Raw genomic sequence first — 25,898 nt, forward strand, 5'->3', positions numbered from 1 at the left:
TGCGCGGCAACAAACGCAGAATGTTTGAGCAGAATAGACCGAATTTACATCTCACAAGACATAGTAGGTAACCTCACTACATCATAAATACAGCCTGTAAACTTTATACGATCGCTGTGCTTCTATAACAAGAATTAGTTTACAGAAGCAAACGACTTTCCCTGGAAAGGGATACTGGAAATTAAATACTACCTGACATAGAAATGAGGAATTAAGATCTTATTGTGCTACAAATATGAAATCCCTGCATAACTGATGTAGAAAATTGCCGCAGCAGATTAAATTGGTGGAAAAACAAACTAAGGAAGTTGCTTAGACAATATGGCAATAACAAAAGTGAATGGCAGGAAAGCAGAGCGCATCTTTATTTTACATCGCTCTGAGGATTGTACCAAAATATACTACATATAATCAATAATTGTTCAAAGGAAAAGCAGATAAGCAGATTAAATTAGCATACTGCTTTTGTCAGTGCAGCTAAGGGAACTACAGGCTCTGAAAGTGAGGTCCAGAGTTGACATTGTTATCCAATGGAAGAATGTGTCAATCTGTCACGTAATGGAAGAAAAGGGCAAAGCTCAAAAAATCGAGAAGCTGACGGTAGGAAACCTTACAACACAACAACAGGCTCATATCATAAGCAGAGTGCTGCAACATATCCTTGAGTTGCATGCTTTTTTTGATGATATCGATGACGTACAAACAGAAGCAAGCAATCGTTCTCTCAGAGAAGTAGTCACAGAGAAGGAAATACTCGAAGCGCTACTGAGAACCCCGAAATCATAGCTTCCAGGAAGAAAAGGCTTATCAGTTGAATTTTACCTCAGTTATTGGAATATTCTGGAAGAAGACCTAATTAACATTTTCAACGGTGTACTAAATATCAAACAGCTTTCTGCGAACTTCCACGAGGTGCCCATCGTTTTCGTATCCCAGAATTACCTAACACAAATATTCCGTTCCTTAGACCGATAATCTTGATGAAGTCTGTCTACAATGTACTTGCTCGAGCAGGAAATGCAAGATTAAGGCACGTAATGGAAAACGTTAGGAAATTACCAAACGTGTGCTCTGCTTGGGCGCAGTATAACCATCATGAGTGGCTATCGCGACATAATTTAACACCTTATTCCCAGAATTGATATTATTAGAAAAAAAATCGTATGTCAAATGGTTCAAATGGCTCTGAGCACTATGCGACTTAACTTCTGAGGTCATCACTCACCTAGAACTTAGAACTAATTAAACCTAACTAACCTAAGGACATCACACACATCCATGCCCGAGGCACGATTCGAACCTGCGACCGTAGCGGTCGCCCGGCTCCAGACTGTAGCGCCTAGAGCCGCACGGCCACTCCGGCGGCAATCGTATGTCGAGTAGTTGTAGATGACATGAGCGTATTTTTCGGCACAACCCCGGTTAAGGCATGTAAAACATTTACTCAAGACAGAAATGATTAACAGAACAAATCCAAGATAACACATTTAGGGAAAGGATTGTAGCAGAACCAGGGGCGCCTGCAGGTGCGGGACCGGATGGGGAGGGGGGGAAGGGGCAGGACATTGTGTTCAGTTACCCCTATTGAGAACCCATTTAGTTTAAGAATACGAAAAATGATCCGTAACTGCAACGCCTCAATATTGACGATCTAAAGTACCTGGAAAATTATCACTAAAATGACATGAAAATATTGATACAAATACGTAAAAATGATATAAAACATATTGTAAGTAAATTAGAAAATGAAATAAATTAAAAAAGTTTATAGAAGGGCTATCGTCTATCAATTATGAGCCGCCTAGAGAGCCACATACACAGCAGCAGCCGCCACCTTGTGGCACCACCGACCAGTGGGTGCCTGATTTCAGCTCCAAATGCCCCATTATACTTGGTACCCTGCTGTTCAAATGGTTCAAATGGCTCTGAGCACTATGGGACTTAACATCTATGGTCATCAGTCCCCTAGAACTTAGAACTACTTAAACCTAACTAACCTAAGGACATCACACACATCCATGCCCGAGGCAGGATTCGAACCTGCGACCGTAGAAGTCGCGCGGCTCCGGACTGAGCGCCTAGAACCGCTAGACCACCTCGGCCGGCACCCTGCTGTTCTCCAGCTCGTTGTCAAAAGCGCGCCTGACCTAAGTCCAGCGTATTTATCGGAGACTCATCGAACGCAGCATCTACAGGAACTTAGGTGACAACGGATCGTCAAAATAAAGTTGTGGGGCTGCGGTTAGCCATAGATCGTTTCTCTCTCCTGAGAGAGTCGGTGAACTAGCTTCGTCCTTCCTGAATCCACATGAATGCTAAAAAAAAAAAAAAAAGGATGGACTTCATATTGTTCTTACTAGAGAATGCAGAAGTTGATGCAATGCCAATACAGACAGCTGAACCAGCAGATAATTTGCTTTTAATACGTAATAAGCTATTTTCTTCGGAAAAACTGAAATTACATATGGCTACAATACATACAGAGGGTGGAGGAGGGGTAGGGGGAGGGGGCGGAGAGGAACCACACCTCGACAGTCAAATAACGATACCTATCCATTTCTTGCTTTGAATATAATTACTTTGTTAAAGCCTAGTTTACAAGCCTTTGACAAAATCAGGTCAGTTCTCAGCGCTAATACGGACTGCATAAAGTATTTGGGAATTAATTAAAATTCGAGAGGCATTCAATATGTAATGCAACACTTTCCTTCTTGGTCAGTTTCTGCTGAAAAATAATGGGAAATTTACTGTGGGACACCGTGAAATATTGAAGCTTCAGTCCTACAGTTTCACGAAGACACGATAGATGGCGGCGTTATACGTAGCCTTCAAAATGATGTCTGTAATGCAGGTACGTTCCAAGCAGACAGCTGTCGTTGATATTCTTTTGCTGGAAGAACCAGAGCACTGCAGTTATTCATAGCCACTTCTAGAATATCAGCGGAGACCTGGCAGTGAAGAAAAGCACGGTGAGCCGTTATTAGGCGTTACGTCTGTCATCACCGGAACAAGGTCGCGCACACCTGTCCGATATCTCACAACGCCGACTGGCCGCATACACCTGCGAAATAGAAGAAACGACTTCGGTGTGTTCGTCACCACAAATATGCAAGCGAATGTCTCCTTCTCCATGACAAAGCGAACCCAAACGTAGCTCACAAAACTTCATTGGACTGCTCTTTCTCATGCACCCTACAGCCCGGATCTCGCAGCTTCCGACTTCCATCTGTTTGGCCTAATGAAGGATCCACTCCTTGTGAAGAAGTACGTGGATGATGGGGAAGTTATCGATGCGGGAAGACTTCGGCTTCGACTTCACCCATTAGAGTAGTAGCCACTAAGGTGGCGTAAGGCAGTCGCGTTGAAAGCAGATTATGTTGAAAAATAGCGTTTTATTGCCAAAAGAGTAGAGAATAATATGGCATAGTGAAATCCTTAATAAATCCAACATGGTTACGAAAAAAAAGTGTTACGTTATTTACGGGACGCCCCTCGTACTTAACAATTACACGTATCGTATTCATCTCTGTAGCTGAGGGGTCATCATGGCTGACTACCATGTGGAAGATCTCGGATCAGTTCTCTGTACTGCCAGAGATTGGCGAGAGGACTGAAACGTGGTGTATTCTGCCTCGTGAGACCTGTTGAGGAGCTACATGAATCGAAAGTAGCGGTTCCATGGTCTGAAAACTGGTAACGGTCGGGTGAGCGGGTTGTTGGCCACACGCCCCTCCATACCGCATCAAAACGACGTAATACGGCAGAGGATGACGCGGCGACCGGTCAGCATCGTGTGGCCCTCTGATAGCGAATTTACATTATATTACGTATTGCAGTATACATCATCACTGAGTAGGGGTTCGATGTGATAGAGTGAGTGCGTTCAATGAGCAAATGAAAAAAAAGAAAGTTGGCCAAAACAAACGGGTAGGCACACGAAGCAGACAATCCTCGTTGTCTAAAGATTTCACATACATAATTACGAGGTAAAGGTAATATGATAATCTGGTAAGCGGCGGCAATATTACCTCAAGGAGAATCTGTCGATAGGGCTGCGGATGTGGTGTCCAATGCCTGACTTGTGCCGTTTCTGGAGCAACCACCATCAAACCTTTCCGGTTTACTACCGACTATCGGTTTTATTTATTACTACTATTACAGAACACCAACAGTTGGCGTCCACCATATAATGACGTCCGCAGATTGCACTCGAATAGAGAAAGTGACAGAAATGAGGAAAAGAAGAGTGTATCCAATCAGCCTCTTCCATTTGTTTCCTTGGTAAGAAGCAACAACTCATCGCCTCCACGGCGCCCCAATGCCGACACTACTGCCGAGATGGCATCCATCCGTGTTCCTTTATCTAGAGACGGTAGGAACTGCTCTGATTCCTGAGGTTGGTAGACGCGAAGAAAATAGACTAGGCAAATGCGGAGGCATATGCACCAGTAGATCTCACGACAAATTTTTAATGGATATAGCAGGAGATCCCTCAGCATAACAGTCTTGTCGGACGTGTCCTGGCATGGCCAAGAACGGCAAGGCTTTCGAAATGAATTGTCCACCGTTTTAGTTAATTTTTTAAATAAGTTAGTGGGAATCAGAACGGATCGGAAGTAGGGGAGGTGGTCCTCCATCTGCTCAGTATCATGATGATACGGCTAGCTGAATTCTAATTCTTTCAATTTCCTCGAAATCAACTGAAAAACGCCAATCGTCAGCAGCAGTTGGACATTCCGAGTAGCAGGTCATTCACCTCGAACTCTGATGATGTAATCAAAACTGTCGAGCAACGGAACAACGTCATTGAAAGAGTGCCACTTACGGCGTACAATACAACGATTAGTGAAATACTGAATCGTATCAACAACTGCATCTATGTTAGCACAGATTATGTGTTAGTGTTTCCATTTGCTCTGGGAATGCTTCACACGCGAGGCGCCTAATTGCTTTCACCTCCCTGAGTGAAGTACATAGAGTTCCGACTTGCAATCTTCTAAAGATGTTCCCTGCGCTGTCAGTAGCACGTAGGTCGTAGATCCACTGTCTTCAAGCTATAATGAACTCTTAGCCGGGAACTGGTATTAACGTATGTAACTGTTTCATTCACTACCTAGGGATGTCACTTGTATTTATTAAAGCAGAACAGGAGAAACCGCAAGATAGGAATTTTATCCACCATCTTTTGAGCAAGCCACACGCCACACGTTATTACTATATTTACAAACTTTACTTGTGACCCCAGTAAATGTGTCCCCAATAAAATGTTCTAGTTCAGTATTCCTGCGCAAATTTAATATTTGACCGACCGCACCAGACAAACACATCTGCCCATCATGGCAGCCCCATTTCATTTGATTAATTCTTTACTGAATTTGCATGAACGTCAGACACATCTCTGTCTCCCATGACTACCCCTTCCGTTCTGATTAACATTGTACTAGATTCAGAAAAAGTTGTTGTATAACTCTCTCACCAAACAACACGAGCTGAAGTATAATTGTCGACGTCAGTCAGCACGTCTGTTTCCATGACTACCCCATCCGATCTGATTACAGCCCCGCTACTTTACTTGGGAGCCCAGTGTAGACGGAGCTCCGAACACACCCGATGAGCTTCGTCTGCCTTTTCGTTATGCTTTTTCTAAAAAAATTCCTTGTAATTCTGACTTTCGATATAAGGAGGCGATAGGTTGCTACTTACAGATACCTATTCCAGAATATTAAACAAGTTTAAAGCACAGTTATTAAAACATTAATGAAAGAAAGTTAGCCTTTTGGTTCGCAACTTCCGAACCTATTAGCCGATCACATTGATAGACTACAGTTCTGGCGGTCTTTCCCACGAGGAAGCTCCCATTTACAAGTGGTACCTCATACCATTGAGTACGTCACAAGCATAATGCTGCAAGCCTGTTTCTCTGGGGAAAGAATCTTTGAGCTAGATATATGGCTGCTAAAGCCAGAGAGATCACACTCTGTCAAATGAGTTCGTGTTTCGGTTCTTCCAGAAATCATTAATAAACTCTGAAACAGTGGTTCATCTATCTACTGCAACAAAGTATTGGTCTAATTTGGCCCCTTGTTATTACAAGATCTCTGTGACACAAAGGTAACATGAATTCTCAGATGAAAATTATATCGAAGAGCATAACGTACGTAACAAAAGTGACAACTAATCTCTACGGACAATGGGCAATTTCCGCTAATAATTGACACGTCTGACAAAGACCGTGGGGAATAAGGAAGAAGGGGATAAACGTAATCTTACACGTCAATGAGGAAAAGAAGCGATCGCAATGTACGCTCATTGAGTTTTCCGAGTTTGCCATGAGGCACAGGGTGTCAAGTGCAACTAACATATCTGAGTTTTTAATGGGGTTTGCATGCATAGACAAAGATATTGCCGCGCAGAGTGGCCGCGCGGTTAGAGGCGCCATGTCACGAGTTGAGCAGCCCCTCCCGCCGGAGGTTCGAGTCCTCCCTCCGGCATGGGCGTGTGTGTTGTCCTTAGCGTAAGTTAGTTTAAGTAGTGTGTACGTCTAGGACCGATGACCTCAGCAGTTTGGTACCTTAGGAATTTACCCACATTTGAACATTTTTGAACAAAGATATTCAATATTCCGAAATCTAACTTTTCGAAATGATGCACCTACCGAAAGACTAACAATTCTAATTTCTGGTGGCCAGTGGTGCAGATTCTCACCACGAGTTAGGCTGCTAGGTGGAGTGGTGTGGGCGGTGGCCAACAGACTGGAGGCTCAACTCCACGTTTCTCGCACAGCTCTTGGCAGAGATGAGTGCAAATACCTTCTCCGAAACCTCGAAGTAGAGTCCCGCTCTTGCTGTTCGCAGAGCTGAAGTCAAGAGCCTCTCCTAGAGCTGACTCCTGTCTGCTATCTCTGAAACCTCGAAACTGAGTGCCCGTGACAGAGCCTGTCCCCTCTCTGCTCTCCCCGAAGCTAACATAAAACGATCTTCCGCCAATGCGAAAGCTCCGTTAAATTCTCACCAGCAAAAATGTTCGTAAAATACTGCTAAACTCCCCTCCTAGAAAAAGTTTATTAGCCAGCCAGTGGAATGCATTTTAGTTCCTAAAAGTGAAACGAAAAATTCGCAGTCTCCACAGATGTAACAGTTTCAGACAGTCCATTGTTCTGCTGTGTCTGTAGTTCTCAGAAAGCAGCCTGGTTGCTCCCACTCTACGGTAATTTTGTAGGAGCAACCAATGGAGTTAACTCTCGCGATTTTTACGATACGGGAGGCCGTTCATCCTGCGTGGGGACAACGCACCTCGACCCTGCAAATGGAGAAGAGAAATACTAAAATGAACTCAGCTATTTATTTTCTCAGGAAAAAGCAGAATCTTTATCTGCGAATGGCGTCCCACTCTCTTGCTTTCTAAGAAGGCCCCCAGCCACAGAAAACAAGTTCTGCAGACAGGGGCTCTGACCAAACAAGGTCACTGGACAAAAAGTTATTCACCCCTAGAGAAACCACCGCAAGCGTCATTTAATACAGTTTAATTCCACCCCTGGATTTGACAACCTCCTGTATTCCGTTAGGAAATGAGCCCAAAAGGCTGTGCAGGTACGTTTAATCGAGGTTAAGCCTCTCACTGAGGATTTGATCGCGTAATTCCACCAAACTGGGGGTTTCTGATTTCGGCGTTGTGCCCGCCGTTCCTACATGTCCCACAGATTTTCTGTGATGTTCAAGTCAGATGATTTTTCAGGTCAGTCGAGATCTAATAGGGTCGGAGACTGTTCAGAAAACGTCACATACTCTTCCAGCCCGATGAACGTGGCTGCTGCCATCTTAATGCGCCTGTGTGTGCAATGACCTTTTGCGAGGTGACCGACTGTACATACTCACTGCATGCAGTTCAAATGGTGCAAATGCCTCTGAGCACTATGGGACTTAACTTCTGAGGTCATCAGTCCCCTAGAACTTAGAACTACTTAAACCTAGCTAACCTAAGGACAACACACACATCCATGCCCGAGGCAGGATTCGAACCTGCGACCGTAGCGGTCGTGCAGTTCCAGACTGTACCTCCTAGAACCGCTCGGCCACTCCGGCCGGCTCACTGCATGAAGTCCCCGTCGTAGTGGGCACAGAGTCTTTAGGTAAAATTCCCTTACATTGGTTAATTTTGCAAATCCCCAAAGTTGCTATGTTTATTCATTTCTGATACAATAGTGAAATTTGATTTAGTTATCCATTTGAATAATCCGAGGTGTTACGTTGTTCCTCTCTTTGATACATTTTCATCTGCTAACACTCCTTACTTTTACGTAATTAAATATAACTTCCGTAGTTGGGTGCACTTTGTATTTGACGCATTGCTTTATGTACCGTAGAGCTCAGTTATCTTTAGAACAAAATAATTTGGTTTCGATTGGTTAATTTAATTATTACACACGCAAAGTTACATGCGCAGCCACTAAAATTTGGAAGAATCCTTCTGCCAGAATTATTTTCATATACAAATGGTGTACGCAAGGCACTGATAATATATTCAACTGCTGTTCGTGGCAGAGATCGAGTTAATGGCTTTCTGATTCACATAAACTGTCGAATCCATTTGTTGACTTACAAAGCGATCGTCGCACTAGCGTATGTTCGACCACCCATGGACCGAATTAGTCAGTGGTATTTGCTCTGAGCAAGTATATTATGCCTATGCAAACACAATACATTCGATTTGTTTATAACAGGCATCTGCATTATTCGAAGGCTGCAATGACGTGCTGAAATGCTATGAAATGTTGCTTGTATCCTTACAAGGGAGAGAACTGTTTCAGCTAGTTTGTGAAATCGACAGAGACACATCCACAGTTCCAATCACCAAACATTTACACAGAATCATAGTATTTTTAAGACGGGCATACACCTTTAGTGTAGTTATTAATACTACTAATGAGCAGGACTTGCAATGGGTGAAATATATTGAAGATGGAGTGAAGGAAGTATGTTACCTTGGACTCAAAATAACGCACAGCGAACGAAGTAAGGAGGTCCTCAGAAGCAGAACAGCACAGTCAAAGGAAGTTTTCTTCGCCAAAAGAAACCTGCTGGCATCAGACATAGGCTTTAATTTGAAAGATAAATTCCTGAAACCGGAGATCTAGAGCACAACATTGTACGGAAGTGAATTAGGAAAGTTTTCCGTAGAATCGGCAAGAAAAACAAAGTGCGGAAAACTGTTAGCAAGAAGGGGCAGGATGAATGACGTGTGTGACCTGACGTTGTCAGTAAATGGATACAAGACTTGTATATGGTCGCCCCGAGTCCATAATGGCACCAAAATCATGATACGGAGAAGGTCGAAATACTGAACACAGTCTCCAAAATGTGTTCTAGCGTCAAAAATCGTCATACTGTTTCTCCTTACAATCGTTCCAAGAGCGACAGATATTAAGAAAAGTGATCGCGGCGCCGAAAATCGGATAAAATCGTTCAATAGACGAAAGGCAGCTGGACCAGATGCGATACTTGTACAGGCGCTGGGGCAAGAGGAGAGGGGAAGAGCCATTCTGTTCCTGGTTTTCGGTATGAGAGGCCGTCTCCTTTATTCTGTTGCTTGCTTTGTCTGACGTCCATGCGAGCTCGTTTCTACGGTGATGGAGATTATCGGTGAGGTTTTGGCATTTAACTAGCTGGATCCGGCCACGGCTTGGTATGGCTCAAGCTGATAAAATGGAACAGAAAAAGAATGGAAAGCACACGTTTATGATATGTGCGGGAAGTTGATGTATGCACTAATTTCTTTTTCCAACGTAACAGGGCACATGCAACATGTAGAATTAAGTCTAGATGTATAAAAACAAATGGTGCAATGTGTATGCCCTACACAAGCACTTGAAATATGTAATAAGTGGTACTAGTTCTTGCACAATAGAAACCAATACACACACAGTCATTCGTAATGTATTTCATTGGTAATATAAGAAGACATAATTTTGTATGCTGATACAGGTGGGACAGTCTCGATGTTTCTGTCGAAGCTCTTCGGCCTGGAATAGCAACAATACGAACCATAATTCGTATGTTATATTTCGTTTTAACAGCAAAAGAAAATCGGCACATCGTCCCTTTCTTATCTTTGTATTATTTTCTTCTACATTCGTGACATTTATTATTGTAACATGCCGATTCCTACAGCTAAACTAATTTTCCTTGTAACTCATTACTCTCATTATTTCTCTTCAAAAAGGATTTTATATTAACGTGAAATAATGTACTATTACACGTAAAACTGTAAATGTTTTTACACGTTTCTCTAAAAAGGGTTTGGACGAATATAGACGACATATTTTCTTGAGCGATATATATATATATATATATATATATATATATATATATATATATATATATATATATATATCGCTCAAGAACGTTTCGACATTTTTGCAAACAACGATCCACTATATATACTGATTAGCCAGAACATTATGACCTCCGACCTACTATCGATATGAGCTCGTCCACGCGATAGCAGTGTCACCTGGCGAGGAATGACAGCTAGTCAGACACACGCGCGGTGCATATACGAGTATTATCAGTGAGCGTGCTGTCCGTGTGTAGAACGGGGAAGGTGCGCGATCTATCTGGTTTTGACCGAGGACCGATTGTGATGACCCGGAGGCTCGGCATGATCATATCGGAAACTGCACGACTTGTCGGATGTTCGAGGAATGATGTAGTGAGTGCCTTCAACATGTGGCGAAACCAAGGTGAAACCACTCCCAGACGTCGTGGGGGTGGGCGCCACCCTTCACCGCAGATAACGGGCATCGTAGGCTGGACAGACTGGTAAAATAGTACAGGCGACGAATTGTTGCGGAACTAATATCAGACTTTAATGCTGAGCGAAGTGCAAGTGTGTCTGAACACGAAGTGCACCGAACTTTCCTGACGATTGGCCTTCGCAGCCGACGACCCATGTATGTGCCAATGAACATCACGGCATCTGATCGGCAACTACGACCGTTGGATTATCTTATAAATCCCGATACGTTCTTCGTCATGCCGATGGGAGGGCGCGAATCCGTCGTCTCCCAGACGAACAGACACCTATACTGTGGGACGAAAAAAATTTGGCGGCTCATGGTTGCGCACCACGTACACCCTTCAATAACATGAATGCAACGTTGCATCAAAATTTCAAGTCAATCGACCGAATACTTTTGTGAGCATAAACATAGGCCGGCTGAATTTTTGTATATAAAGATTTTCGTGGTGTCTAATAGGCGACGTGTTAGTGCAGGCAGACGTGCATTCTGAAATATCTGCAAGGTTATCGTACAATATCTTTACGCACAGAACTGCAATGGTATCCTCTAAAATGGTGACACGAAGATTGATAGTTCGCTCACTTTTCATAAATGGAAACTGATCACAGGATCGAGTAATGTCTTTTATATCCGTCGTGTGGTGGATCTAAACTTACTGTCCTCTCCTGCGTTGTAAATGATTTTCTGTCTGCGGTGGAAGTTGTATGATCCGACGTTGGAGGCAATCGGATCGGAAGTTACCTTCCTTGCTGCGTCCGGAACACGTTTTAGTTTATGTATTGGGAATATATGATGTCATTATATTTTTGAGAAATTCATATTTTGTTTGTTACACTGGAACCCAGGTGGGCTTTGCGAGTGAGTGTCTGCACTGTTTTGAGAACGACATTTAGATAAATTTTGTACCTTTTTATTGAATTATGTCATTTAACCCAATTCATTTCATTAATCATCTTACGTTGTACAGTTACATGCTAGAGTGCCGTCACATTTACCACAGCTGTTGCTTCTGTTCACGTCACATCTGTGCTCAGATATGGCACGAAACTGTTACTTGAATTGACAAGATGCTACCGCTGCGTACTATTAGCAATAAACATTCTCTTCTTGGCATGGATGGAAGTTACAGGCTGACAAAGTTAAGTCATCTAATGCTGTTCTGGAGCACTGATGATCTGTAAATACAGTACACTGGGCTACACTGGAAGAGGAGAGTATTTTTTCGGATTTCACATAACATACGTAAAACTAATAACTGCTGAGTTAAAAGGAATGGACCAATGAGAAATTAGCATCATGTGACGAGAGTTTCAGACTATAAATGGTGAAATTATCATAACTTTATCCAAACGGAATTTTATGAAACTTTTTTCCTGGTTGTGTGATATATGCTCATTTTTGGGGTCGTGTTGACATTTGCTTTGGGCCTCATGTGGTCCATGTGCCGCGAATTGGACACACCTACAATACACAGTACTTCGAAATTAATTTCCATGACATCAGCTGTATCAAGTCTAGAACTACTACCTAAAGCGAGATATGAAAATTTGTGCTGGACTTGGACTTGATCCTGTATTTCCTGTTTATCGCGAGCGGTTACCTTAACGACATTTTTAATGAGTTAACTTTTTAGCAGCAAGCTGTCTCTATCGCGAGTCCTAACATTCAGGTGTCCCTTGTTTTACCGCTTTTTTTACTTGCAGGAATACTTAGTCTTGTGGGTCGTATTGTTTCAGTAGCTGGATATTGGCAGGAGAGCTAATCATGTTATATTCGTCTTGGCCAGGCGGCAAGACTGGCGGTGCGGTGGTTGGTCAGGATTATCCATGGTGATGGTGAAGAGAAGCAAACGTCGCGAGTGACTTCACACACTGCCGATAGCTGCCCTCCGGGTGTTGTTCAGAGCTTAGCGGCCCCACGATCGGTGTCCTGCTCAGTCTCGACGCCCTCGGCCCATGATGTGGGCGCGGGAGTCGGTTCATATTTCGCTTGATAAGGAGGGACCGAGCGGCTCCGCAGCCTGTATCTGTACCTTCCTGTTGATCACTGTTTGCCGCAGAGAACTAGCAGACGGACTGCGTCCGCCCCGCCGTCTTTTTAGCAGGGGTGGAGGCAGTGGCAATGGTGTCAGCCTCACAATCGGCGTCCCGTAGGATCAGTCCGTCTTCCTCCTGCGAGTCGGAACTGCCGTGCTCCGACTTTGTCCTACAGCGGTGTTTTCGATGTTTCGGAGAGCGCTGTTTTCCTGTGTGGCCTGCCTTGTCGGACGATGGCACTGACTCACACCTCGCCGACACAAAGGTTTCCGTCGGTACGATAAGTGCATCATTAGATATCCTGCTGCCGACGGTGCCTGTAGTGTCCGGTGGTATCGATGGCGCTGGAAGGAGTTCTCCCACTGGCCACTGACTGATCGACCTGGTGTCGGTCTACGGCGGGTCGTTCCGCTACTGCAACGTCGTGAGCACCGCCGCGTAAGTTACTTGGAGGACTGCCGACCTCGGTGGAGGAGCCACGTCCTGCGGTGGAAGTTGTGTGATCCGACGTTGGAGGCACTCGGATCGGAAGTTACCTTCCTTACCGCGTCCGGAAGGCCGTCATTAATATAGCACGGCAGCCTCCTATTGGGCCAACGGCCTTGCCGCAGTGGTAACACCGGTTCCCGTCAGATCACCAAAGTTAAGCGCTGTCGGGCTGGGCTAGCACTTGGATGGGTGACCATCCGGCAGCTCTGCGCTGTTCGCAAGCGGGGTGCACTCAGTCCTTGTGAGGCAAACTTAGGAGCTACTTGATTGACAAGTAGCGGCTCCGGTCTCGGAAACTGACATACGGCTGGGAGAGCGGTGAGCCGAGCACATGCCCATCCATATCAGCATCCAGTGACACCTATGGGCTGAGGATGACACGGCGACCAGTCGGTACCGTTGGGCCTTCGTGGCCTGTTCGGGAGGAGCTTAGTTTAGTTCTAGTTTAGCCTCCTATTGGAAGGTATAATGGTACTCGCCGTTGGTGTTCAATGCGTCCCTGGCGTGCTTAGTTGAGGACTACACACTTTTTAAACTGGGTCCACTTTCTTGCCACATGTTCGTGTACTGTATCGTAGGGGCGGAGCACTGCCACGATGCCTGCCGCCGGAAGTTCTAAGTGTAGTTCGAATACGCTTTCAGTCCGCAGTCGCAGTCCGGCAGGAGCAACCTCGACGTTACCAACATCCCGTCTGCTTGGTTGAAGCCTAGTCTTTGTTACATCTCTCGAAGGACCCTGTCACATGTATCGTCGTTAACAAGTTTCACTTAGACCGTGTTGCTTACGATCGCAAAGTAGCTGCCAAAGATTTAGGGATCTTGACCTCTTCCTTTAAAAAGCGTTCGACATCAGGTGCTCTTCGTCTAGAAAAGTAGTTCTTAAAAGCAAACCTCAGTGTTGGTTTTCGGTATTGATTCGCCGTGATCTTGCCGCGTCACTGTTGGCCTAAGGAAGTAAAGAAGTCGAGAGGGCCCGCGCTGTAGGTAGAAACACACGGCATGTCCGCTCTGGTCGGCCGCTAGAGCCGTAGCGGTCAGTTCGGCTATGCGTGCATCTCCCCAGACTGTCCCAAACGTCAATATGTCATTCTGTGTACACCCTCATATCACAGTCCACTGAACTGATGTCAAGAATTCACAGTCAACGGATTAGTTTCGGATTATTTCATACAGATGTGGAACGTCAGCAATGTCTGTTCTTTCACATGTGCGTGTAAGTAAACACAGTGTTTGGTACCTTAGTAAGATGTTCTGTGATTCACAGTATAGTAAGGGCCTCACTAGTTGCAATATAATGTGGAGATTTTGTTCGTAAATTGTATCCTGCACTATTTGGTTTAATGAAGTGCTAGAATAAGTACCCGTTTCAGTTATAAAACCAGTGATTACAGATACCAGGGATTGTCCTAATTGAACGACTTTTGGCTTTAAGCTGTAAATCATGGGTCAGCGATATGGACAAGTGCAGTTGGCGGTAGTATCCCAAACACACGGTATAAAAGAGCAGTAAATTGGCGGACCTGTCGTTTATATTCAGCTGATGCACTTGAAAAGTTATCCGAAGTGATTGTGGCCGCACGAAGGGAATTAACTGTCTTTGAACGCGGAATGGTAGTTGGAGGTAGACGCTTGGGACATTACGTTTCGGAAATTCTTAGATAATTTAATATTCCGAGACCTACAGTGTCAATAATGTGCCGAGAATACCAAATTGCAGATATTACCTCTCACCACATACAATCGACCGAGAGCAGACTCGTTTACATAGGGTCGTCTATGCACACAATCTACACTACTTAAAATAACCGCAGAAAGCAGCGTGGGACGTACGACGATGATATCCAGTAGGGAAGTGCGGCGAAATTTGGCGTTAAAGGGCTATGACAGCAACGACCGACACGAATGCCTTCTCTATCACTACGACATCGCCTGCAGCTCCTCTCCTGGGCTAATGACAATATCGGTTGGACCCTACACTACTGAAAAGCTGTGGGTTGATCAGATGAATCGCAATTTTAGTTTATAAGAGTTGATGGTATGATTCGAGTGTGCCGCAGATCCCTCGAAACCATGCACCTAACGTGTCTACAAGGCACTGTGTAAGTTGGTGGTTGCTCCTTAATGGTGCGAGATGTGTTTACATGGAATGGATCTGTGGTGCAACTGAACCGATCATTGACTGGAAATTGTTATGTTCGGCTACTTGGAGACCATTTTCAGCCATTTATATGCTCGATGATCCCAGACAACGATGTCATGTCACCAGGTCACAAATGTTCGTGATTGCTTTGTAGAGCAGTCTGGACAGTTCAAGAAAATGTTTTGGCTGCCAAGAACGCCAACCACGTATCCCACCGACCATTTTTGGGACATAATCGAGAGGCCAGGTCGTGCCCATCATTCTGCACCGGGAACACGTTCACAGTTATGGACGGCTACAGAGGAAGCATCGCTAAACATTTCTGCAATGGACTTCCAAAGACTTGTCGAGTCCATGCCACGGTGAGTTGCTGCAATATGCGAGACCAAAGCAGATCCGACACGATATTGGGAGCTATCCCATTACTTCTATTACCTCAGTGTGTAGCTTTTGGAGAGGATCTTGATGTCTGAGAGAGTATTGTTTGATGGCTAATTACTTAGCTGTGTAATACACAGGGTATCTCAAAAGGTAGACGATTACTTCAATGTGTTATAGCACCAAAACTAATTAAGAGATTCACACCATGTATGGATAATGTGACAGACAAACTCACAAAGTTTTGTTTCTCCGTGTTGTAGGTTGTCATGAGTGAGGCACAATGACAACAGATCAAGAAAAGACTCAGTGTGTCGAATAATTAGTTTAGACCAAACCGGACACGCAGGTTCAAAGGAACTACTAGGCACTGTATAGAAATCAACCACCTTCGCGGATTTCGATACGCCGGGAGCACAGGAATTTTGTGCAGATAGGAAGCGTTGATGTGATGTACGATACTGGCAGACCTCGAACAAGTGAGGCAGATGTAGAAAGAATACTATTAGCTTTTCAATATTCACCGCAGAAGTCCGTACGGAGGGCGTCGCAAATCCCCAGACGCCCTTGCGCCGGTTCGTTGGAAAACATTTAAGGATGTATCCGTACCGATTACAGCTGTTCCACGCACTGAAACCAGACGACAAGGCACGGTGTATGAAATTCGTTGTGGACGTTCTTCACCGTTTAGAGGAGGATAGAGATTTTCTAAACAACCTAGTATATTCTGAAGAAGCAACAGTCCACGTATTTGGTAACATAAACAAACATAACGTTCACCTCTGGCCCACAACCAATCTGCATTCTGTGACGGAGGAGGTACGTGACAGCCCGAAAGTGAATTTGTGGTATTAGCTGATTGTTGTTGCTTGACGGCTGATTGCATTGAGAGACCATTTTTTCTAAAAAAAAAAATTCTAACACTTACCTTAATATGCGGGAGCTCTTTGCTTTACCACAACTGGCTAACTGCCGGGACGCAGTCGTTTTCTAACAAGATAGTGCCCTGCCAGATTTGGGTCAGAGTGCGTGAGATGTTCTAGATCAGTTATTTCCAAATTGCTGGTTTTTCAGGAGTGATCTAGTTCCGTGGCATACTAGATCACCTGATATTACATCGATGGACTTCTTTCTTCGGGGATACGCCTAGGGCAGAGTCTACCAAACACCTGTCTGTCCCATCAGTGATTTAAAGGACCCAATTGTTGCTGCCACTGCCGCAGTTGTTTGGGATATGTTTCGCCAAGTGTGGATAGAACTCGAATTCAACCTGGATATTGTGCGTACCACCAAAGGCACCCATGTTGGAATTGACGGAATGGCATAAAAACTTTGTGAGATCGTGTGTCACGTAAGCCAGACATGGTGAGACTATCTCGAGTAGTTTGTATGCTATAACACGTTAATGTTATACCATACCTTTTGAGGTGCTCTGTTCATTTCCGTTGCGCCAGCATTAAGTAAGTGTGTCTTCGACATTTTCGTTAAACATTTATGGTCATATCGCGTTTCTAATTTGTTTCCAGGGGAATCACTATATTTTTTACAGCCTAGCTTTTAGTACAGGGTAGAAGTTCAGTTACTTCACGCAACATGCTGCCTACACCTGGCGACCCTGCCATGACTTCCTTCTTGTGTTCTTGTAATTCCTTTACAACTACAATTTCTTCTACTTTTTGAAAAGGTCCTCATTCGCAGGCAGAAGGTTCAAATGGTTCAAATGGCTCTGAGCACTATGGGACTTAACATCTGTGGTCATCAATCCCCTAGAACTTAGAACTACTTAAACCTAACTAACCTAAGGACATCACACACATCCATGCCCGAGGCAGGATTCGAACCTGCGACCGTAGCAGTCGCGCGGTTCCGGACTGAGCGCCCAAAACCGCTAGACCACCGCGGCCGGCTGCAGGCAGAAGGGGAAAGAGATGCCACTAAGAAATAAAGAAACAAACAGAATGACTCAATTCCTGAATGTAGTCGAAGACGCCGGAAAGAAATAAAATTCCTCTCATTTATTGATTCGTTTGCATAGCGTTAGCTTACAGACCTTTGTTCACAAAATGTCGTATAAAAACACCTTCAGCCGTATAAATTTCTTCTCAATACTATTGTTAAGTGAAATACTAATAACGATGTGTGCACACTAACATTTTATATTCTGTTAATTATCGCGTTGTCGGAGTTTGTTATAATAGTTTTTAAATAAATTTCATGACACATGTAGCACTCAAATTTTCAGACGAATCCTTTCAAATACCCTATTTCTCTGGACAGAAATTTCTTCGAAGTTATGCCACTGCGATTCCTTATACCGTGCAGTGATGTAAATATACGAGGGCATGCTGAAAAGCAATTCCTCGGAATTTTTTATGTAAAACTCTTACAGATTCTTAAATAAAGCAAACGATATTAACATTCTGCACCTTTCTTCTTCACGTGTATTTATTTGCAGCCCTCTGCCGCTAGAGGGCTCCGAATTGTAGCGTGTAACGTGACCGTGTGTAAAGTAACTTTGTCGTTGTGTGAGAAGCACTGCGCTGTAGGCTAATCGAATTTCGAATTCGAGAAGTTCGTCCACACATGGAGCACCTTCTCCTTCACCATGAAGGACAGACCACACACGACCGCTTCCGCGTCTGCGGCAATGCGAAGCCTTGGCTCACTGTCATAGATCATCCGCCATACATTTGCGAATTGGCCCCATTCGATTTTCATGTTTCCAAAACATGAAGAACACTTTCGAGGACTTACTTTGACAGTGATGAAGCGGTTCAAGGAGATGTGAGATTGTGGCTCCGTCAAAAAGACAAAAATTCTGCAGTGACGGTGTCAATAAACTGATCTCACGTTGGGAGAAATGTTTTCGCCGCCAGGGTCACTGCAGTGAAGAATAAATATGTAGACGTGAAGAATAAAAGATCTAGAATGTTAGTAACACTTCTTTTATTTAAGAAGTTTTTTCATATAAAAATTCGGGCGCATTACTTTCAAACACACCCTCGTATTATTATTATTATTATTATCATTACATCAAAACATGTTACATATTTTACTATAATTAGTCACTTTTTAGTTACTGACCATGAATTGAACTTGCAGGAAGCTCTGGAAATCTTGCTCACAGTCCAAATCTAATCGTAAATGACCAGGCACAGCTCAACACTTCATATAATCATATCTGTTGTTCATTACTTCCCACACAGTCTGTTGCTACATATTCCCATTTTCCTGTATTCATTAAGTTCTTTCGTTTTATTGAAATTGTCTATGTATTCCATATAGACTGTAGTTTCAATTGTTAAGGCTTTCTTTTAACTGGTACTTGTATTACTGTCCATGTTTAGCACCTCTTTTAGTTGTCTCATCAAATATTGTTTATATTTTACTTGGTTCATTTATTTAATGCAAATTTTTACTTAGCCACAGTTTTGAATATAATCTTAATGTTTAAATGCAGTACCACCACACTCTCAATGATTACATTTACTATACGTTCCCTCAAACGCCTCCATTTTCCTGCATTTATTTCTTTCTGTTTGTCATATTGATACTGCTTAAGTTCCTTACGTATTCTGTAGTTACACTGATAATTGTTTCTTCTTTTAATTGGTTTGTGTATCACTCTCCATGTTTTATGCCTCCTGATGTAGCCTTGTCAACTACTAATTTTATTTTATTTTATTAGCTTTGTTTATTAATAGAAACTGTAATGTCGGAATGCTGTTCCTATAAAGTTTTTCCTGTCTACCCCATTTTTATTTATTTACTGCTCATTTTTTTTTAACTTTTCATTGCATTACCTCCATACTGTCAAAGATGTTACTTACCGTATGTTTCTGCTTCTGTCTAGATTTGTTACTTCTCTTCCAATGTTGTTTGCAAACTTCTTTGGTGACAATGCTCAGTAAATGTCTGAAGATGGCCTTGTAAGTCGAAAACCGGTTAACGCAATAAAAGTAATATTGTAGAACAAAAGCAAACTGGTGCTTTTCATTTATTACAATGTTATTCTACCAATAACCGACGGACGATTCTGTTAAAAGTCAAAAACTGTGACACCACCCTTCCCATCCCCCCTTCCCCCTCCTTCGCGCCTCCAAAAAACAACCTGGATGTGCACCTGATGCAGTACTATTCTGTAAACATTAACGAACACAGTGGTTTGTCCTTCTAGCAGCTGTGAATGGTAGTATGCTGGTGCAACGAAAGGTCCTAAGATTTAGGAAAGGACCCAGGTATTTTTTGTGATCAAATGAGGGGTCGTCGGACCTACAGGCTTATACCGGTGACGTTAGTGCATTGTACAGTTGTTGTCATTGCTGTCATCGTCTTCAGACCGGAGAAGTTTATTATGTGTAGGTCCCTTCCTCTCTCTGTAAATACTGGAACCTCCATATTTACGGTCCACATTCCCCTCCAATGCCAAACAGACGGTTCCTTGATGTCTCAAGATATGTCCCACCAACTGATCCCTTTATTCAGTAAGGTTGTACCAGTAGTATGTTTTTTCTCCAATTATATCCGCTGCCTCTTCATTAGTTACTCAATCTACTCATTTAATCTTCATCATTCTCCTGTAGCAGCACATTTCAGATGCTCCTAATCTCGTCTGAACTGTTTATTGTCCACTTTTCAATTCTATACAATGCTACATTCCACAACAAATACCTCCATAAAAGACTTCCTAACAGTTAGATTTATATTAGATACTAACAAAATACTTTTTTTTTGGGGAATTGTTTTCATGATATAGTCAATCTTCATTTTATATCCTCTGTACTTCGGAGAACATCAGTTGTTTTGCTACTCGAATAGCAAAACTCATCCAATGCTTGGCTGATTTTCTAATATTATTCCGTCAGCATCGCCTGATTTCATTCCACTAAACTCCAGTAGCATTTTTTTATTGATGTTCATCTTGTAATACCTTTTCCAGACATGATCCATTCTGTTCAGCTGCACTTCCAAGTCCTTTGCCCTCTCGGACAGTATCACAGTGTCATCAGGAAATCTCAGGTTTTATCTATTCTCTTTATCCAAATTTATCATAGGTTTCAGGTTAATTTACAATGGGTATAAGCCACAAGCGGTTCTCACTCACTTCTGAACAACCGCTTTCCTTTCATATCCTTCAAATATTGTAACTGCAACCTGGTTTCTGCACAATTTGTAGATAACCTGTCGCTTCCGGTCTGTTATCCTTGCTGGTGTGTGAAGGTGCGTAGGATGCATGTAGCTGCGCCAGCGGCGTGGTATGTGAGGTGCAGAGAAGTGGTAGGGGCTTCGCTGCTAGGGGAGGCATAGTTCAGCAGCTGAAGTCTGCAAACATATACATATCTCGCATAACGTGTAAGCTTCAGCTGGAACTCTGCAAAATAATGATCGTATTGACAGGCAGCGTCAGTACGACCAATAACTTGACAAACACAGGCATTTAAAGTCGTTTCTCACCAGAAGATCGAAAGAGAGAGAGAGAGAGAGAGAGAGAGAGAGAGAGAGAGAGAGAGAGAATCACAGAAACAAAGGAACAGCTAAAGAAAAGAAAAGTCTAACGTGTTGTCAGAAGGAAATGTCATAAAACGCTAAATAGGTAAGATGTATTGTAGCAGAAAACATCACTTACAACAATGCTGACCATGGAAATTAAAAAGAAATCAATGACGTGGAAATTATGGGTAAGTCCTCTGATAACCTATGCGACAATATTACATAAGATAAAATATTCTTCCTCTCCTTTCCAATGTAGTGAAGTCTTGGGAAGTACCTGCAGCTACGTCCCCCCCCCCCCCCCCCATATTCTTTTTATTGAGTGACTGCAACGTTCTCAACCAAAATTTTAATGATATATTTGCTTCCTCATTCGCGTCCTCCAACAGAAATTGATTGGCATTGCATATAATCACAGGAGCCTGATTACAAAGAACTTTCTGCACAGCTTTGTCAGAAGACTGCAATGCCAATCTAGGTAGTAAATAACACTGGAAGTGTGCAGCTCGGACAGTCAACTGATGCGGCAGCACGTTCGGAACAATGGGGTGCACTCACCCAGAGCTCACGACGAGAATGCTTTCCTGCGGCGAAGCTACGTTATTTTGCGCGAGTTCTGCTTGGGAATGCTAGCCATCATTGTTAACAGCGTTACGAAATCTATTCTACCGTATGTACATAGCGCAACACAATTAATACCTCACTTTTTCGAAACCCTGCAATGGTTTCCCATTGCAATACAAAAATTTCATATTTGGCTCAAAGGAGCCTACAAATTTGCTCTGTAACAACGCAAAAGAGAGTTTCCCCCTGCATGTCACCCTCGGGTTCCGCGACCCTTCAAGCAGAAAGGTTTTTGACGCGTGCGAAGAAAAGGGCAGAGCTCAGAAGTTCATGTTAGGTGTAAGGTGGGTTGATGAAATCGCATTGCCATCAAATTTCACCAAACTTCTGTCCAGCGCTTCAGTGGACGTGTCACACAATGCGGAGGTACATTTCAGCCCTTCCTTTGACGCCTCTGTGGTGGAGATCAGAACCATGATGCCCTGAATTGAAATCCTGCGGTTTTTCTATAGGTGGACGAGAAAGACATTTCACGTACACTAACGTTGAGAAACGACTCGAAAAGCCACAGGGTGTGGCATAAATGGTGTCGACGAAACCACCCATTCCCCAGGGGGGTTTGAATTCCTCACATTTTGCTGCCAAAAACAACAGTTTGCAGCGCAGTGAGCAACAAGGTGACGTTCTTGACAACCTTTGACATTTCTCACACCCATTCAGACGATTCAACCCTTTTGTATAGACATTGCTGGCTGCAATCGCAATGAACATGATTGCTGTAGTGTAGCGTAACTGGAATTTTTGCTATAGTGAACAGGATGGAACCACTAGAGACCGTTCAAAACCTTTCGATGAAATTTTAACGCGATGCGAAGCAGCAACGGGTGTTTATGCTTTTCCAGTCCTCCTGCTTCTCGCCCTCCTTTGGCGTCACTACTCGAGGGCGTGACATTCACACAATCATGTAGAAAACGGCAATCCCTGAGGGCTTTTCGTGTCGATTCTGAGCAGTGGTGTGTTTCCCTAAAACTCCCCAGTTCTCCAGCACACTCGGTGGCACCTCTCCACCTTTGTTGATTACTTGATAAACGTACCTGTACAGAGAAAACCTGTGCCTGTAGGCAAGTAATCTCTTGCCACATTTCAGCTGAGAGGTGTCACACTGCTGCTCCAGGACGTGCTTGTGGGCATGTTGAATCTGAGAGGTGCTGAAGGTATTGGCTTCTTTTATGCGCCTAGAATTTCATCAAGGCTTGTCTCTCTACATGTACGTTTTCAAAGTGCTCAGCAGTGGTGGGTGGGTAGCACCAAGGTGGTTTTAGAGTGACCTTTTGCCTTTTTTTCCCTCCCTGTCCGGGATCACGGGACGGGGCTGCTTCAGATCACGTTCAGATTTCGTCAATGGCTTTCAAGGGTCCCTATTGGTTGCACCCTGTACACCATAGCAAAAACTGTGGTCGCGCCACACTCGAAAGGGCTGTGATCGCGCTGAATGGAGTCGCAGCCACGTGATGTCCTAGAGAAATGCTGAATCGTCCCGGATGGTGTCAGACCTGCAAAAGATTGCAAGGACGTCGTCCCGCTGACTGTGAATTGTCAGTTTCGGGGGCGAAATGTGTGGGAATCAAGGCTCCAATGGGAGGGTTGGTTTCCTTGACGCCCTTTATGGCAATCTTTGAGGCCTTTTCGTGTCGATTCTGAGCGGTGGTGTGTCTGAAATGTTTTCCTCGGCCATGCATAAGAAGATCGTGTGATTTCAATTATGGACGTCGCGGTTCTGATCTCCATTTCAAAGGCATCAAGAGAAGGAGTCAAATGTGGGTAATGGAGGGTAGTGTGACGACCTCCCCAACTTGTTACACGTCCACGGTAGTACTGCGCAGAATTGTGGTGAACTTTGGTGCCTTCGTCACACCATCAACCCAGCTTAAACCCCACATAAACTTCTGTCTGGCCTTTTCTTTTCCTCATGTATCGATACCTTGCTGTTTGTAGCGTCGCCGAGTCCAAATGTGAGATTCGAAGGCGCCACGTTTTTGGACGATGACACATGAAGTTTTTAGGTACCTATGATCCAAATCTTAAACGTCTGCGTCACAGTGGGAGACGACTTCAGCACAAGGTCTGCGAGTGGTGCTAGTCCATTCTGAGTCTTCGTTGTGATTCACGACCATTTGGTTTCGGGTGTGTGAGGGAGGGGGGGGGGGGGGAGAGAGATGCTGGATCAGCAGGTAGGGTGTGAGGGCGGCGCCGGCCGGTCGTGCTGGGAGTGTTGCGCCCTCGGCGACACTGCGTGGGCGTTTATTTGAGATGGCGGCGCGCGGCTTGGCCAGCCAGCCATCCTGGAGCAGAGCGGAGCGGGGCGGGCCGTATTGATTTTCGGGAGGAGAGGCCCGCAGCCTGTAGCTGTCCGGCGCGCGCGGAGCGGCGCGTCTGCAAGGAGCCCGCTGCGTGGGCGGCGGGGCGGCAGGGCGGCAGCGCCGAGGCTCCGCCGCCAGCAGGTACGCCTCTCGTCTTCCCGAGCACCCCTGCGGTTGCTGCCGCCGCTCAGCCGATGACGATTCTCCGCACAATAACAAGCAGACCACCCCGTTATCGGATTTTTGTAATTTTTTATGTTTGTGGTTGTTGAAGTTCAGAATGATAATATGAATCAACATAAGGAATTCTATGCAACTCTAAAACCTCGAGAAAGTCGACTTTGAAGTTTACAGGAGAACTTGAACACACTAAAACTAAGAACAGCGGGTCACTTGACTCAGTCGCTAGTCTTTTGGGTTCGAAACTCGCTGGAAGACTATTAACTGGCACTTAGGATTTTCCCCTTCTTGAGATTGCTAGACCAAAATCGGCTAGGGCATATTATGAAAAACCTCAGCATCGTAAAAATAATAATAAAAAGATAGCCAAACGGTAAGTATTGCTGCCTTCACAGAGAAAGGAACTTCGTTTGATTCGCAGTACCTCCTAAGTCTTTTCTGACGTGGGGAGGTATGGTAGGGGGTCCCTTCAGCCCTTGTGATGCCGAATGAGGAGGTTATTAAAAAAGTATCGGAGAATGTTGATCAGTTCGAATCTCATTATGGTTCTCTTCTTTTCGTGTCATGTTTTTCGTTCAGTTCGAATACCTACGAGGGTAATCCCAGAAGTAAGGTCTCCTAATTTTTTATAAGTACATAGACATGTTTATTTCCACAATGCTTTACATCAATTTACAGCTTGAACCTTTAGCTGTTTTTTTGACATAATCACCATTTCTGTCGATGGATTTTTGTAGACGCTGTGGAAGTTTTTGTATGCCCATGTCATACTAGCTCGCCGCCATGCTGTTCAGAACGTTATGAGACTCTTCTTTCACCTAGTCGTCGGAGCTGAATCGCTGGGACCACAATTAACGCTGAAAGGTACTGTGAGATTCTGAATAAACTCAAACGGGCAATTCAGAACAGGAGAAGAGGAATGTCGAGCAAGGCCGTACACGTTCTCCATAACAACGCTCGCCCACACATCGCTCGGCAAACCGTTGCTCTCCTGCAACAGTTTCAGTGGAACATAATCACCCACCCACCCTATAGTCCCGACTTGGCGCCCAGTGACTATCACCTGTTCCCTAGATTAAAAGAACATTTGGCCGGAAAGCGATTCAGCTCCGACGACGAGGTGAAAGAAGAGGTTCATAACTTTCTGAACAGCATGGCGGCGAGCTGGTATGACATGGGCATACAAAAACTGTCACAGCGTCTACAAAAATGCGTCGACAGAAATGGTTATTATGTCGAAAAATAGCTAAATGTTTAAGCTGTAAACTGATGTAAACCATCGTAGAAATAAATAGGTCTATGTAGTTATAAAAAATAGGAGACCTTACTTTTGGGATTACCCTCGTACACAATCTAAACAAAAAACATCAAATATATGCTACTTGAAACTTGTGAGAGCATCGTTTTTATGAAAAATGTACGTCTTCTTGTTAGTAAGTGTATGCTGCACATAAAATTACAAT

The 25,898-nt window shown here is 44.0% G+C and overlaps 1 pseudogene; it reads left to right on the plus strand.

Annotated features, from left to right (window-relative positions):
- Positions 1-13,426: 13,426 nt before the first annotated feature.
- On the plus strand, positions 13,427-13,543 carry LOC126263897 (5S ribosomal RNA; annotated as a pseudogene).
- The last annotated feature ends 12,355 nt before the right edge of the window (positions 13,544-25,898 follow it).

This window comes from Schistocerca nitens, chromosome 6 (genome assembly GCF_023898315.1).
Source record: "Schistocerca nitens isolate TAMUIC-IGC-003100 chromosome 6, iqSchNite1.1, whole genome shotgun sequence".
Classification (NCBI taxonomy): Eukaryota; Metazoa; Arthropoda; class Insecta; order Orthoptera; family Acrididae; genus Schistocerca; species Schistocerca nitens.